General features: G+C 42.6%; 1 protein-coding gene across 1 annotated transcript in view; it reads right to left on the bottom strand.

The window, feature by feature from the left end:
* PRR5 (proline rich 5) overlaps positions 1-15,450 on the bottom strand; it is a 93,749-nt gene that overhangs the window by 67,440 nt on the left and 10,859 nt on the right. Inside the window, exon 3 of the mRNA XM_075161890.1 lies at positions 1,262-1,399. The gene's annotated coding sequence lies outside the window, so the exon portion shown is untranslated. The remainder of the gene's footprint in view (positions 1-1,261; positions 1,400-15,450) is intronic.

Below are 15,450 nucleotides of genomic sequence, written 5' to 3'. Positions count from 1 at the left end.
ACCAAGTAGCCACTGTAGCAAAATCCAGCTACCACTGCAATGAAGTAGCATGGAATAGGCATTCCTGTCATTTATGACTCGATACAAATTGGGAAGAAAGCATGCATTACTGCCAAGTAAATCAAACCAGAAGTTTTCAAGGGCGAACCCTTTAGAAAAGACCTCTTTGCTTAAAAGCCACAGAAAAAAAAGTTGAAGCCATGCAAAGGTTAGATTCTGCAGCTTAGTGATAAAGTAAAGAAATCTTTAAAAGAAAATAAGTCCCTTAATATGTTCAGAAAGAAAATTCTTTTGGAGGAGGAAACTGGCAATTGTTTTCTGAGAAAATTTCTAAGTTGCTTTGAAAAAACAAGAGGTACTACATGCGATGATAATGTTAAAAGAAAAACAGAACAACATCAAAGACAGGTTAAGCACATTTACTTTCCTTTCACATAAATGCACACACACACCCCCATACACACTCTCTGTTAATGACTACCGTTTACTGAAAGTGATTTCAAGAAATCTGTAAAACTTCCTCCTTCCTAAAAATCTTGAATCTCAAACGCGGATTCAATTCTAGCAATGATTATTAAGGAACTCTAGAGGGTTGTGCCAGGCACCTCTGCAGAAATAGCTGCAGCTGTGTAAGATATTACTACCACTCAGCTGTTCGGTGCCTCTTCTTGCCACGCCCACATATACATCAATCATATATAGGTCATTTGAGAATTCCTCATATGCATCAGTGCACAGTCAGCCGGGGTAGCTTAATCTGTTCCTGCAACAGTTGTCTGACTAAGATCTTGGAGAACAGTATCTGAACCCTCTCATTCAGCTCGAGGTCGCCGTGGTGGATAACACCCCCGAGCTTTTGCATCACCCATTCTGGCTCTCTACTTCAGGGCTTTTTTTCCCAAGGACACAAAGTTATTTAGAGGCTCCTCTCAGAGAGCAGAAATTCAAGCAATTTTCTGTATTGCTTGCTCACAACCTTGATTCAGCTGTAAATAGATTCACAGCTGAAAGTCCATGCTTACCATTTTTTAAGCTGCACTAAAGCTAGAGGGATGTAGACTGACATGAGCTGATGTTAAAAATCCCAAAGTACTGCACTGTTATTCAGATATTTTTCTACGGCAGAAAATACAGTCGGTTCTGTGGGAAATTTTGGAAGGGAGGTGTTAACCCTAGTGAGTCCAACAAAACAAACTCTCCAGGTGTCTGAAATTGGAAACATTTTCCAGTTGCAAATAGTGTTGCAGAAACATATGCTTACCTGCCAAAGGGAGAAGAAAACAGGACTGAATAGCAAATAGGGAAGACACTGCAGCAGGTTTCCGAGAGTCACATGAAAATTCTTGACAGGCGATACAATTTGGTTGAAAAAAGTCAGCCCCTTGCAAAAAAGGCAGCTCTGCAACAAAAGATGAACGAAAAGTAGTATTGCACACATTGCTATTCTACGAATTGTTTCTCAAGAGTGCACTAATAAGCTCATACACGACACATGCAGAAGTGAAACAAGTGCTGTTCCTTCTCATCACCGATGGAAATAAACATTTCTTCTTGCACTTTTCTGTTTTGTTTTCTTCGGGGGGAGCAACTCCTTGACACCAACGCTAAGAGCTATACCTATCACTAAAGAGGGTAAGAGAGCTTCCATGAGCACATCTGGTGGTGCATCTCCCCCCTCCCCTGGGCCGTTCCACGATTTCAGGATTTCCCGTTGGGCCTTGGCCTTTGTGTCAAGGGGCCTTGTGCCCCCTTGAGTTGGGCAGTTGCGTGTCCCTTGACCGTACCAGGCCCTCTTGCGTGGCTAAGGGGGGGAGCGGCACTGGCCGTACCAGGAACCCTGTTGCCTGGCCAAGGTGGGGAACGAGAGCGGGAATAATTCGTCATCATCCCCTGACAGCCTTGGAACATTCCTTACCTGGACCGTAGCTCGAGTGGAACGGTACCATTGTTAGTGTTCCAGATTGTGGCCAGGATGGAAATTTACTGATGACTAAAGCCAATAATCCTGCGATCCTATAAACAGCAGTCCTAAGCGAGACCCTTTGAGCTCTCCTGGACTGCAGTGGGCTGCGGCCAGCATCTCCCTCCGAGTGGGACACCTCTCAGAGCTCCCCAACTCTCACGTTTGCAAAGTTCGGAGGACCGTCGCTGAAAGCTGACGACGGGACCTGGGCCAAAACCCTTCACTCCTTGAGGCTCAACCCTCACCCGCTGACAAATGCCAAGACATTTGAAGTGAATATTTCACTGAACTCGAAGGGAATTTTTAACAGGTATACCTTTGTACATTTATCTATCTTTGTGTCCGTGTGCGTGCGTGTGTGAATCGCTATCAATACCCGATAGCAAGTATAGTATAAGTATTGCCATCTTGAATCTGTAATTAAGTCAATGTAGTAAATTCTATTGACTCACTTTGTAAATGTTAAATTAGCTAATGATTAAGTGCTGCTAAAATCTTGTGAACCACTTTAAACTGTGAATGAACCTTAGACTGCTACTAGACACACATAATCCCTTAGACATAAACTGTTGACCAAGTCTGGGACTAGGAGTGGATCTAGCCGCACCTAAGCTCCATCAGCAGTTTAAGAAAGCAAGGGGGCCCACCCTGAGCCTCGTGACTCATCGAGAGGGTCTCCCTTACCTTTTTGTGTCTTTGGTCTCTGTATAAATCATTCTAGCTTGATTCTAACTTGATTTTCCTTTGTATGTTTCATCCATGTAATAAGTGATAGAGTGAACCTTGCCACTGAACTTTGTTAAGTCGCACTTTTATAAATTCCTATAAACCCACTTTTTGCTAATACCTTTGACGGTGATTTTTTAAGCGACCTAAATCACTCATTTGTGACAGCACACACAGTGCAAGTAGTTTTGTGTTCTAGCACTAAAGGTGACAGAAGAAGGTGTGAAATATGCTGCATGATCTGCGGTGATCATCTTTAGAGAGCAGCTGTCCTATAAGGCCCAGAAAAGTCTTAAATGCATCATTTAGAAATACTGGAAATTCTTTCTTTAGGGCTTCAAATGATGGTTGTAATATCACTGCCTGTCCTGAGCTGGTCTTGAAGTGCCTCTCCAAGATGACTATTAAGACAATAAACAACCCCAGAGTGGTTATCTTGGTGCAGCACAGAATTTATCATTATGTGACTTCTAACCCCAATACACACATCTTCATAATTTAGAGATTTTTTTTTTAAATCACTGATCAATAAATATAACACACTATTAGGAAAATAAATAAATAAAAAATATATACATACACACAGACACAGCGGTATTCACACACATCCGCATCCACATTCTGAGTACGGTTCTTCATGCCTTGCACTTGCATAGTCATTAGTACCAGCTCTAACACACTGCTAAATCTAACTAGGAATATATAGATCTCCTTTTTGACTCAGTTTATTCCGGGTACAAACCGCTCTTGCTTTTGTTTTGTGGCATTTCATACCCACTTTGCAAGGATGTAAATAACTGCATGTGTTTAAAAATACATATTTTCAGGTTAATCTTTCCTGCTTTTGAGAGAACTAAGTAATCCCCTTATACTCCCACCTTTTGTCTGCTCTATGGGTGTGAGCTTCATTCTGTTACCACTTATTTTAGTCAGAGGTGTTAGTTTAAAGAACAGTGTTGTGCGAAGTCAGTGCATTTTGACTGCAATGCGTTAAGGAGCGCACACATAAGCAGCTCAGCAGACAGCCTGCAGAATGGGAGAAATTATCCGCAGCTTGTAGGCTACAGAGCCATGAATTGATATTTTTAGTACCTGGGGGCAAGGTAGGGAAAGCAACCTTTTCAGCGACACGCGTGCATCTGGGAGATGACACATGAACAAATTTGAAGTGAGGGATGTATAGCAAAAACACAAGATAGGAGCATAGTACACTGGCTATAAACATGCTATACCAACAAAAACTCCTGTGGACACAGCTAGACGTTGTACCAGCATACAGAAAACTGCTCTGAGCAAAGCAAGCTGCATCAGAGTAGAGCTTTCTTGACGTAGCTGGGTTTATATTAGCATCTGCCAAAACTGCTGGAGTGGTCAGGACATTGAGGTCTTCCAAAAGCCAACTGATCTCAGCTGGAAGTGGATACTATCAAAGTACGTATCTAATATAATAGGCCTTGTCATGAATTTTGGCTTTTTTCCCCCCTCCATGCTTAAAAGGCAAATTGAAGAAGATTTTTAATCTTCTAATTTAAAGTATATGAGAAATCCCACTGATTATAGACAGATATTATTACACAGATAGAATGTGTAATAATAGCTATTTGGTTCTCAAAAGATTAGATGCTTATCAGTATGGAAGTAGTGTTTTGCTTGGAGATCCCGCTTTGACATTTCTATGCTAGCAGATAAAAAAAAAAATCCTCCATTTTGCCTATAATCTGTGATAATCTGATTAGCCAGGATAATAAACCAACATCACAGTAATATTCTTCAGGATTTGAGGGTTATTTCAGAATAAAACTCCACTGCATTTTTTATTTAAGTCGACCTAACTTTGATGATCAAAGCTCAGCTATTCCGTCAATGCATGCATGAAGTATAAATTATTATTTTTTTTAAACTTGTGAATTACATTTATCTTGCTTTCATCTAATATCCTGTATATCTTAAACTATTTATAGGTTGAGGGGAAAGGGAAAAAGAGAATGCCTGAAAAAAAAAACAACCCATGATGCTATTGTACAGAAGTTCCAGGAGACCGTAATTAAGAATATTCCCTGCACCAGCTAAGCAATCAGCATGTTATTTTGGCAGGTAAAGCAAATCAAGAATTCATGTAGCCTTTTGTTATCAAGTACTAATACCATGCCTTAAACCAGGCATTTCCCAGAGGCAGAATTTCAGAACTGCTTTACAGTTTTCTCAGGCGCATACTACTTACCTATGCCTCCGCCTTGCTGTAGGGAAAGCAGCAATACACGTTTCTGAGGGGAACCATGCTGAACAACCCAAAATACTTTTGCAGACATAACCATCACGTTGTAGCTTTAGAGACCTCCCGATGACAGAAAGAAACACGACTCCAGGGGTTTTTGGACCCCAAAAGCTGCCACAAATCCAGACTCAGCTCAAACTGCTCTGAGCCACAGGGCAGTGTAATTTCCTGGTATATTCTGTGTGTGTGAGGCAGAGGAGAAAAAGGTGTAGCATGGCTGGTGATGCCGCTTGAAAGGACAGCTACTTTGGAATTTGCTCAAATGCAAAATGCTACTTCTGGCAGAGAGGCTAGTTGTCCAAATACTAGTGAGCATTCAAAAATACCGGGTAAAACACAGGATCATGCATCACAGGTGCATTATAAATAATACATTAATATAATTGCCCTCCTTTTCTAAGTGACTGTACTTTAACTTACTTGTGAGTGAAAATTTATTTTTCATACAGCATGAACTTGCTCAGCGAAGGGACTGTCAGTTCCTCCTCAGGACCAACAACAAGAGCTGCTGTACATCAGTATTTCAGTGGAGCTGACACAGTTGCCCCACTTACACCTACTGCTTAGCCAGCTACGGCCAGAGAAATCAATCACACGGACTCTAATTTCGGGTATTATTGCATATGTCTTTCAATTCAGCTGTGAGGGCCAGCAAATAAGCTCTATCATTTCAGTGACTGCAGTCTACAAAGGTGCAAGCCAAGAATCAACACACTGGCTGGAAATGGTGATTGCAATTAAACTACAATCAGCCTGGCAGGCTGACGTGATGAAGGTCTGTCATGTGAAAACCCACAGCAGCACCATTATGGACCCTTTTCTACTCAAAGATTTTAATTTGGGGCTGTAATGACCGGGAAGCATATCAATGGCTGGAAATTGCAAAGGCTTGGCCACTACTTTCAGAGTTTTGCAAGCTCAGCTCAATCAACCAGAAGCGTGGAAAAAAGTGCATGGGAAGAATTAAGTGAAAAGACATCGATATAAAACGTACCATCTGTACTCTTGGCTTTATTCCTTGAGTTTCATAGGTGTAGATTTTCCTTAGGGCTATCTAAGCCTTATCTCAGTCTATGAAGCAAGTGGCCTTTTGTGCTCTTGGCCTTCCCTTTCCCAGCCACTTAACAAGCCAGTCTACAACTGGTCCCAGCAAGCAAGGCTACAGGGTTCAGCCTATGCTATATCTGGCTTCCCAAGCACCTTGGTTCACTCTTCTTTCAGACCTGTGAAAGATTTGCAGGTATAAAATATTTTTTCTTTTTTTTGCCAGAGATAAAAAGATGGCAGTATGTCTTCTGGGCGTTACTTCCCTGATCTTTCTCCTTTAAAAAAAAATTTCACTTTAATGGAATTAAAGCTCATACCGTAAATTCAAATTATAACTAAAGGATGAATTCTGATGAATTCTGGCTACAGAAATAGATAGGAAAGCCCCTATTGACTTTCCCTGGGGCAACATTGTACCTCAGACAAATAATAAGATTGTTTTTAATGCTGACTTCTCATAGCTGAATTTTTTTTGCTGACAGTCTATTTCTGTTGCATGTATTGCTGAGTTTGTTTTCTGCTGCAATTTGACACTTAATCTGCTTTTATATCCCTGAGGACATAAATTTATGAAGATAGAAACCTAAAGGCGATAATTTCTCCTGAAAATCCTTCGTGTTACTCTTAAAAGAAGTCAGATGAAAAAGTTAAAGAAAGCTCTGCATTAAAAAGTGTCAAATTTAACTCCATGGAGACAAAGAAAAAGCTAGAACATACCAAAAACAAAAATGAAACTTTAAGGGGCTAATTACAGGATTAACCTAGTCTGAAAGTACCAAAAAATCTCCCCTCTTATCTCAGATTAGGACTTTCTCCACATTCAAAACTCCTACTTAAAACCTCTCCACACTCAAAACTCCAATAATTCATATTTAAAGCCTCTCTCATATACTGAATCGTAAATGTAAGGACTAATTGATGGCATGGACAACTGGTGCACAGATTACTGCAAGTGTGCTTGCACAGACGTAGATGGTGATGCTCCATTTTGCAAAAAGCGCTTTGTGAACTGGATTTCGCAGCACCCCAAGTTTAATTCGTATTCAGCTAAGTGAAAACATCTTACAAGCAAAGCTTGCAAATGCAACTGCATCACTGCCAGCGTTTTAACGCTGCAAGCAGGCTGTGAATTTAATCATGGAGGCAGATCAGTAACACATTTTCCAAGGGGTGACTACGACTTAACAAAACAGACAAAAAAAAAAAAACCCGATAGCAGTGGTTCTGGAATTCATAAATGTCTTTATAGACTGAGATTTTTAAATCTCTGCACTGCCCTGGCTCCGCTTTAATGAAAATTATAGAAAAAATATTGAACAATTTCAGCAGGAAAAGGCTGGAAAATCCTATTCATAACGTGCATCATTTTAAGCTAAATTCATATTTGATATATTAGTGCCTTGGTTTTACATGCTGCCCATTTACAGGTCTCTCATGAAAGTCAACATCCCACAGTGTTTCAATAAAACATTAAAGCTTCAGGTAACTCAGGGAGAAGAGTCCTTGGATAGGTGAACGCAGCATGACTAAACACTAAAAGTCCCCTGTGAACTTTCCACAGGCTCTTTCAGGACGAAACGGAAAGATCTCTCCTTTGCTTCCATTAAAGCACTCAAACTCATGAATTTTTGAAGCAGCATTTGAAGGGTTTTACTGGGAAAGGATGCAGTGAGTGTAAAGGAGAGCATTTTGGAAGAATTTCACTTGAGCACCCGCTGGGTCTCCTTTGCTGGCTCAGTCACTTTAGGCAATCTCACGGACAGGGACTGTCAACTATTTTACCCCTGTATTTGAAAACCGAGCAAATCCAGGGCAGGATTTTTTGCACAGCAGCCTGGCGCTCTCTCTGCAGCAGCATTGCTCAAAAAAAAAAAAAAAAAAAGGCATTCCCCTTCAGCTGCCTTTGCTTTTGACTAAAATACCAGCATTTCTTATTGGCCTCCTTCCTCTTCCCAAGAACTGCGGGAGGTGGAAAACCAAAAAGGGAACATTTCAATTTGTCTTCCTATTTATAAGCAATTCCTGCACCGCGGGGAGGTCCTGCCCACAGCCATCCTCACGCCGGCCCCTCTCCGAGCCCAGTGCTCAGCCTCTGTCTGCAGAGGTGCCAGACCACATTTAAGGCAACTGCTTCTGAAGCCTACGTGAAAAACATCCGCCTTGAACAGTAGCTTCCTATTAAGAACAACAGCAACCCTCTATGGAGAGTTTAAGAGACTGATGGATCCTGGGCAACTGAGACTCATAACCAGCTTAGAGAAACAAATCACACCCTTCTCAGCCGATCCACCGCTCCCGGCACGGCCAGCGATAAGCAAGCTTTGGAAGAAGCAACAGGAGAGGGAGAGGCAGGCATCTGACAGCAAAGCAGAGCCAGAAGTGACTTCCAATGCAGTTAGAATTCAAAGTCTCCATGGCAAAAAGGAATGACAAGGTCACAACCCACAAACCCCCTTGACAATTTTATCCCTCTCTTTTCACAAACGTGTAGGCTTTGCTGGACTTGCCCTAAGGCCCACCAACATTAGCGTGGACTTCTCCGCTCAAACCACCAAGATTCGGGCTCAGCACCTTTCAGGCATACACCAGAGCAAAAGCCACTCGCATTTCTCTATTTTTAGAGCGCGGCTGGGGTTACCTGTGGCCACAGCAGGGACAACCAAGCCTAACAACGCCAGCATTGGCACCCAATTAGAGACATACGCAGGACCCGTAGCTGAGCTTTACAAGAGATGCTCACAAGGCCCTGGCTGGAAAACAAAACTTTGGTTGGGTGGCATGGATTGGGCAAAAGGAATGTCAAACACCGTAATTCTCCATTTCCAGGATCACTATGACTGCAGGGGAAAAAGAAGGGGGGAAGAAAAAAAAAAAACACAAAGAAAAAAAGAGAGTCCTATCCTTGCATGGGTAGCACTCTACAGTCATGCATCCTGAAAGCAGAAGTAATTGCCACTTGCATTTAATAATGTGAGGGAAAAGGGAAAAGAAAAAAAGAAAAAAACAAGGGAAAAAAAAGAGTAAGCAAGCAGTTTATCCTAAGCTCATTACAGAGTTTTTCCAAGTCTGGAAAGATAAATTTAAGAAATTATGACACTACCACCCCTTCTGCCCCTTACCCTGCTCTAGCAAAGCAAAGCTGGCAGAGATGTGTTATGCTCGGTATCTGTTTCTGTGCAAAAGGCAGTGGTGTCAGCTCTGCTGCCAAGGAAGGTGAGGTTCCGGTGAAGCTGCCAGACACAATACTAAGATACTTTTTGCTCTACCAGCCTTACAGATTTTGAAGAAAGGTAGCAAATAGCTGGAGGCAGCGACTTCTTGTATTTCCTCTGACGTTTCTACTACACTCTCAGACTCAGCTTCTGACTATGCATGAGACGGCAGCTGCTTAGTCAAAAGCTTCGCGAGGAAACCCAGTAACACAAGAATACAGCTCCACAGCCGGCATCTGCTGCCACTCTCAAAGCAGGTACTGCTGCCTGAACCCCTTGAGAATAAAAGGAGAAAAGGATATAAAAGAAGTTTTTGACTCCTCTCTAGTGAGGATGATATGCCTGGATAGCAGAAGATAAACTACTGTTGGGAGAAGACAGACTGGGTCTCTTATCTCTCAGTTGCCAGAGTTTGGGGAGATGTGAATGTCGGGCTTGGACTTACACAGAAGTCAGCAAGTTCACGGCTCCATCGATCATCCATAACTGAAACCAGCCAGAGGCTCGATCAACCATGGAGCAATGTCAGGACTTGGTGTGCTGGAGGCAGTACGTAGGGGAGGGTTTTGTGGGAAATAAACTGACTTCAAAAAAGAAGAGGTCAATAGAAATAGCAGTAATTACAGGACTACCATAAAAAGCACCTGGATTCCACTCAGCTATCTTTTTGTGCTTCTGCCATGAATAATTTAAAGTCCTAAAGCCCAACATTAGGGGGCTGTAATGGCACCCCATCATCACCTCTCTGAACAGTTATGAGAGAGACACCTTGAGCCTGTAAACAATATTCAATTTTTCAGTAATGACTAAAGCACAGAGCTGTTCTTGGGGATTAACAACTGCCTGAATGGTACTTCAGGCTCAGGAAGGGACACTTGCCAGTGACTAATCTCTGGAAAATCTCTACGATCATTAGTAATACCAGGAGAGGAAAACCAAAAATAGTGTTGTGCTGGCTTTTTCTATATTGGGTACACAAGGTATTTTTCTGTTGATGTCAACAGATACTGGATCAGGATCCAGGTTGTTATGAGACCACCCTGAAGAACCTGTGGCTCCGGGAGAGGAGAGGTGCACTCCACACACCTTACGCTGGCGGAACTCCTCAGACACCTCTTGAGTGCCCGACTGACATTTCAAGAAAGGTATCTAAAGCCATTCACAAAAGCACACTACATTCTTGGTATTTTTGTTTAGTTTCGAGTATTTGTTACCTTGAAGTCCATGTTTGCCTGTTTTCCACGTTTCCACAGCAATTGATGCAAAATACATATTCTTCACAAATAAAGGAGGGCATCTTCCACATGCCCCTGGAGATGGGACTGTCAGAAACAGTGCAGCCCCAGGTAGCAGATGGAGGCCCTGAGCTAACAAAGCTTTTGAGCACGTCCTTAACTAATTTTAAGCACAGAAGTAGTCCCACTGTAGCTCTAACTGGCCATTCCTCTTTGCTTCTAGATAACCTTTTAACGTTCCAAAACTGATCGTGCTGCATTCAGAGGTACAGGATTTGATCCAGAAAAAGCATGCATACTGGAATTATATTTGGCTCCCAAATTCTGGGAAAATCTTGGGTGGAGAGAAGGGAGAAATGAGAGAAGAAGGAAGAGGATATTGAAGGTTTTTGAGCAGCTAGAGGCTCTGCCTCCGGGTACAGTTTATTCTGACCAGGCTATTTACTAGTATTAATCTTCAGTGGTTTGTGTTCACGATGCAAGTCATTTGGCTGTCTGCACTGGGTGGAGAGACGGCAACCTGTCAATGGCAGAGCAGCTGCGCGAGTCCAAGTGGACAGATGGCGAGGAGGCAGCTCGATTCTCTCCTCCCTGTATTTCCCTCCTATAATTTTCCTTCCTTTCCCCCCCGCCCCTCAATTCTTTCATCAAGGGGAGGGAGAGCTACTTGGACCTCAACGTGCTTGAAGAGCAAATTAAATTTGCCTTCTAATTACTTCCTGAGTCTCTGTACTAGCAATCTGTCCTCCCCCCAGACAGATGGCAACTGCTGCTGCACAGCTGGTCTGGCACCAGCAAAGCCAGCAGATGAACGGCAGGCAGGTGTGATGATGGTTTGGCTAGCCAGCTGCAAAGAAATCAAGGAAGAAAACACAGCCTATCGGCTGAGGAGAGCTAATTTGGAAGCTGTTTCTGCAGGATGGCTGGTGGTTTAATCAGAGAAAAATCTAATATATACTTATCCATTAAGACTTAGATCATGCCAGTTGACACTGGGCATTTATCGGAGGCCTGAAGGAGGCTGTAGCATCCTCACTGGTGCTGGCCCTAGGTATCTTCTCACTCCAAGGAGTTCTTACCAGACATTTTATTTTTTATTAACTTAGAATGGGTATACATATATATGTGTGTATGTATATATACATTTTAAGTGTCTATTTCCATGTCCTTATGTAAAGTCTAATACAATGGTTCTTCTAATAAGTTGCTTAAGTACAATCACGATCAAATAACTGCAACAGCAGCAATATCACTAAGAGTCTCCCTTCGGTCATTCTACAGCCAGAATACGATGTCACTTTGTGAACCGTCATGGCACTGCTTTGTCCCAACCTGCCACTGTTGTGAGCATACAAACATGAAAGCCTCAAGACCATCTTGAGGGCTAAACTGGTATCAGCTGAACTGAAAAGGAACATCCTTACTACAAAAAGGAGAACAAAAAAAAAGGAACCTTGATTCATCAATAAAAAGAAAAACCTAAAACTTCTTCCCCATTCTCCTCCATTTGGCAAAAGCAATGAGTTATCCTGGACTACCCAACTGGTTCCCAACTTGGCTAAAGTTCTGCACAACTTTAAACTTTTTAAAATAAGACCCTTTTCAGTCTGGGTGGTGTCTTTTTCTTCCCCATTTTAATTTGCCAGGTTGTCCTGAGAGACTTTCATTGCTATGTCTTCATTCCTACCGAAATTTCCATGACTGTTGAACTTTTCACACATGAACGGATGGATGAGTGTGTTTCCAGCAAAGGAAGAGTTACCACCTGCCGAGAGACCAAAGGCAGCCTGCTACCTGCACAGCGCTCTGTGAGCTTTGGGAGCATGTACCAAGACACACGGACAAAAAATCCACTCATAAATCAAAGTCCCAAGTGTTAGCCTCTCACCAGACAGAGGAGAAGAAAAATGCTGCTAGAAGAACAATACTGGGCAATTTAAAGATGAACATTTTGCAAACTAACATGTTATCCAGGCTCACGGGAACACTCTAGTTCTGCCAAAACACGGTTGCTAAACTAGTGTTAAACGGATTTATTTAAACTGGTCTAAGCTTCTGCTTAGATACTGTCACACTGTCACAAACAGATCCCTTTGCAGGTGCAAGCGGAAGGGTTAAAGCAGTCACCAGTTCAGGGATCCCTCCTGTCTGGGGCAGAGGAAGAGCAGCCACCCCAGCACTAAGACAGCCATCCTCACTTAAGCATCCCCCATTCGCAGTTTAACCTGAGCTTTCTGATTTTGCCTGAAGCGGGTCAGGGAGTGCTCACACAGTCTATTCTGCGAAGCAGCCACATGCAAGACTAACTGCTGGCAGAGGGGCAGGGGCAGTATCAAACAGCTGGGGCAAAGGGGGGCCTCTCCATATTTTAAGTGGAAGCAGCAGTTTGCGAAGTGGATGGCAGTGCAACATCTTCGCTGTGCTTTATCTTTATCATCCAGCAAAAGCCTCAATGCAATTTTCTGCCGGTGCAAGAAGAACGCAAACCTACAAACTTTTTCAACACTATTTCCACAACCCTTTTGTAAGCAGGTAACAACCCTATGCAAGTAGGAGTCATTTAAAACCTGAACAAAACTGCTTCTTCAACAAAAGATTATATAGTTGGAGAATTTTCAAGCTTCCATGAAAACAGAGGAAACACTGGAGATCTAGTATCACAAGTAGTTGAAGGGCAACACAATTTAGATTTCAGATCCAGCAGCACAACCCAATCAGAAGATCTTGCTACACGTAAAACCAAACTTTGGGAAATCTTATGAAATTACAATAGCAAAAGTTAGGCGATAACCAAAGAGAAGGAAGAATCTGGGTATCAAGGCATATTGTGGAGCTTGTTGCATCTGTGCTGGTGGACAACATTGGTTGGTAAGTGCTTTGATGACGAATTTCCCTGGAGTCTTGTTTGTCACTGTTCTGCATTATACAGAGACACAATCATCTGTGTGGCGTTTATAATGAAGAGGGAGAGAGAGACTTTTGCAAAGGCCACAGTATTTATACTGGAGCATCAGTTATTCCACTTATGCAATAAAAATAAAAAAAAAATGAAAAAAAAAAAGTGAATCAGAAGAGAGATCCTGAAGAGCGATGGCCAGCTTTGGTAGCGCTTACCTTCCCCAAATAAGAAACAGGCACGTACAACAGGGAGGAACCACAAGCTGAGGCACGTGGTGGGTGGGTGACTCTGAACCTACCCTCAGCCGGCGTCTCTAACCTTTACCAAATGCTATCGCTCTATCTCTGCTGAATTAGCGGCGAGGGAGAGCACCGCTCCTCTGCTCGTTCACAGCGGGTCGGAGAACAATGCTGGAAAGCTGCCAAGGGTTCAGACGCAAAGAGAACGAAGAAGGGGAAACCCCCAAGAAACAAACCCCAGACCTGAAAGCTGCTCGAGAGACTGCACAAGCCTAAGCATCGTTTCTCAGACTTTTTATTCGGGGAAAACTCTCTCCAAGCTTCAAGGGCAATTGCACCCCCATAAAAATTAACTACAAGTCAGACAATTTTTCCTCCAAGCTTTATCGAGCAGGCTCCTAAGCATCTACAAAATAGCATTAAAGTAGTTGTATTTAAGGATTTTGAATTATTACTTGTTGGGGTTTTTTGCATTATTTTCAAACTGTGAAGCCTCAGTTATAGACTCACAAACCAAAATCTGACTGAGGTAGGTGCTGTGGGAAGGCAGCACAAAAAAGATAATTAAGCGCAAGCAAAAACAGAAGCATATGTTCTCTCGGGACATGTTCTAGGCACAAGCATTCATGGGTAACTAAAGAGCAGTGAAAGCATTTCCACATAATCTCATAGCAGCAAGCCAGACGACTCAAAAACAAGCCCCAAAATTCCTCCCTCTTTCCCTTCATTTTCAAACGATGAGGGAGAAAAAGGCTTTACAAGATGCCACAAAAGGCCGGCGCACTCCATTTATTTCACGCTGAGTTGGTATCCGACTGAATACTGAAGACCTCACCGAGACGACTGTAAGGCAGCGGACCCCAAGGAAATACGGTCCCCGGGTCATTGGTGCTCCATTCCCCATGCAGAGTCAATGCAACTTTTTTTACTCCTCAGCACTCTATTTAAAGGTAATGAAAAAATTACTTCCCTGCCTCAAAATTAATTCTGAAGCCTCAGAAGAAGTTGAAAGCCTACTATTAATATTAAATGATTGCTATAAAATCCTATTTTTTTTCCTTCCGTTTGTATACCTTATATATACACCAGGAATGTCTTGGTTTTGCTGAAATATTCGTGGGATAATGTTTGGTAGCTCTCATCCACTAATTAAAGGGCAGAAGAAGAAAGACAGTCCTCCTAAAAAGTTAGTTTCTGACATGATAGTGATGCTGAAGGAAGTGGAAAAAAAATAATACACAAATAAAAATAGTCCTCAAAAGTGAAAAACAAAATCAAAGACAAGGGAACGCTCCCTCCCCCCCAGCCCTCCCAAGTGCATTTTCTTCAGTGATGGAGCGGTCTGCAGGCAGGCCTTCAAGAGCTGAAATAATCTGCTGCCTTTCTAAGGTGATGGGATTTGACCAGAAGCCTACCAGAAGGTTTTGCTAAAGAAAGAAGAGCCCCTCTTGTCTTGCCTGACTTATTACGGTAACAGCTGGGCTGGATCTGACTTTCTATAAAAAAATCAAACAGAAATAAAGAAGGGCATAAGCCTACTTTGTTTCCTTTCACAGTAATTTTCAAGTCTTGAAAACTTGGGTCAATCCCCATTATACATATTTGTTCCTCATTTTTACCAAATTTGACTTCCACGTTGGGAAAAAGCTGAGAAAAAGGAGGCGGCCAGAGGCTGGAAGAGAACGCCGAATCGCCTGGAAAATGAGAGATTAACACAGATGCCTTTGTGTTCACAGAAAACATACAATGAAACGCGACAGCGGAGAGCACTGCCAGGGAGCCACGAGAGCACAGCAAATAAGACGCTGCAGCAGTCAGCCGGCAAACGCACCAGAGACGGGGATTTTGATTCAG

Source organism: Calonectris borealis, chromosome 1 (assembly GCF_964195595.1).
Source record: "Calonectris borealis chromosome 1, bCalBor7.hap1.2, whole genome shotgun sequence".
Classification (NCBI taxonomy): Eukaryota; Metazoa; Chordata; class Aves; order Procellariiformes; family Procellariidae; genus Calonectris; species Calonectris borealis.
The sequence above is the reverse complement of the archived record's forward strand: the minus strand, read 5'-3'. Positions and strand labels throughout refer to the sequence as shown.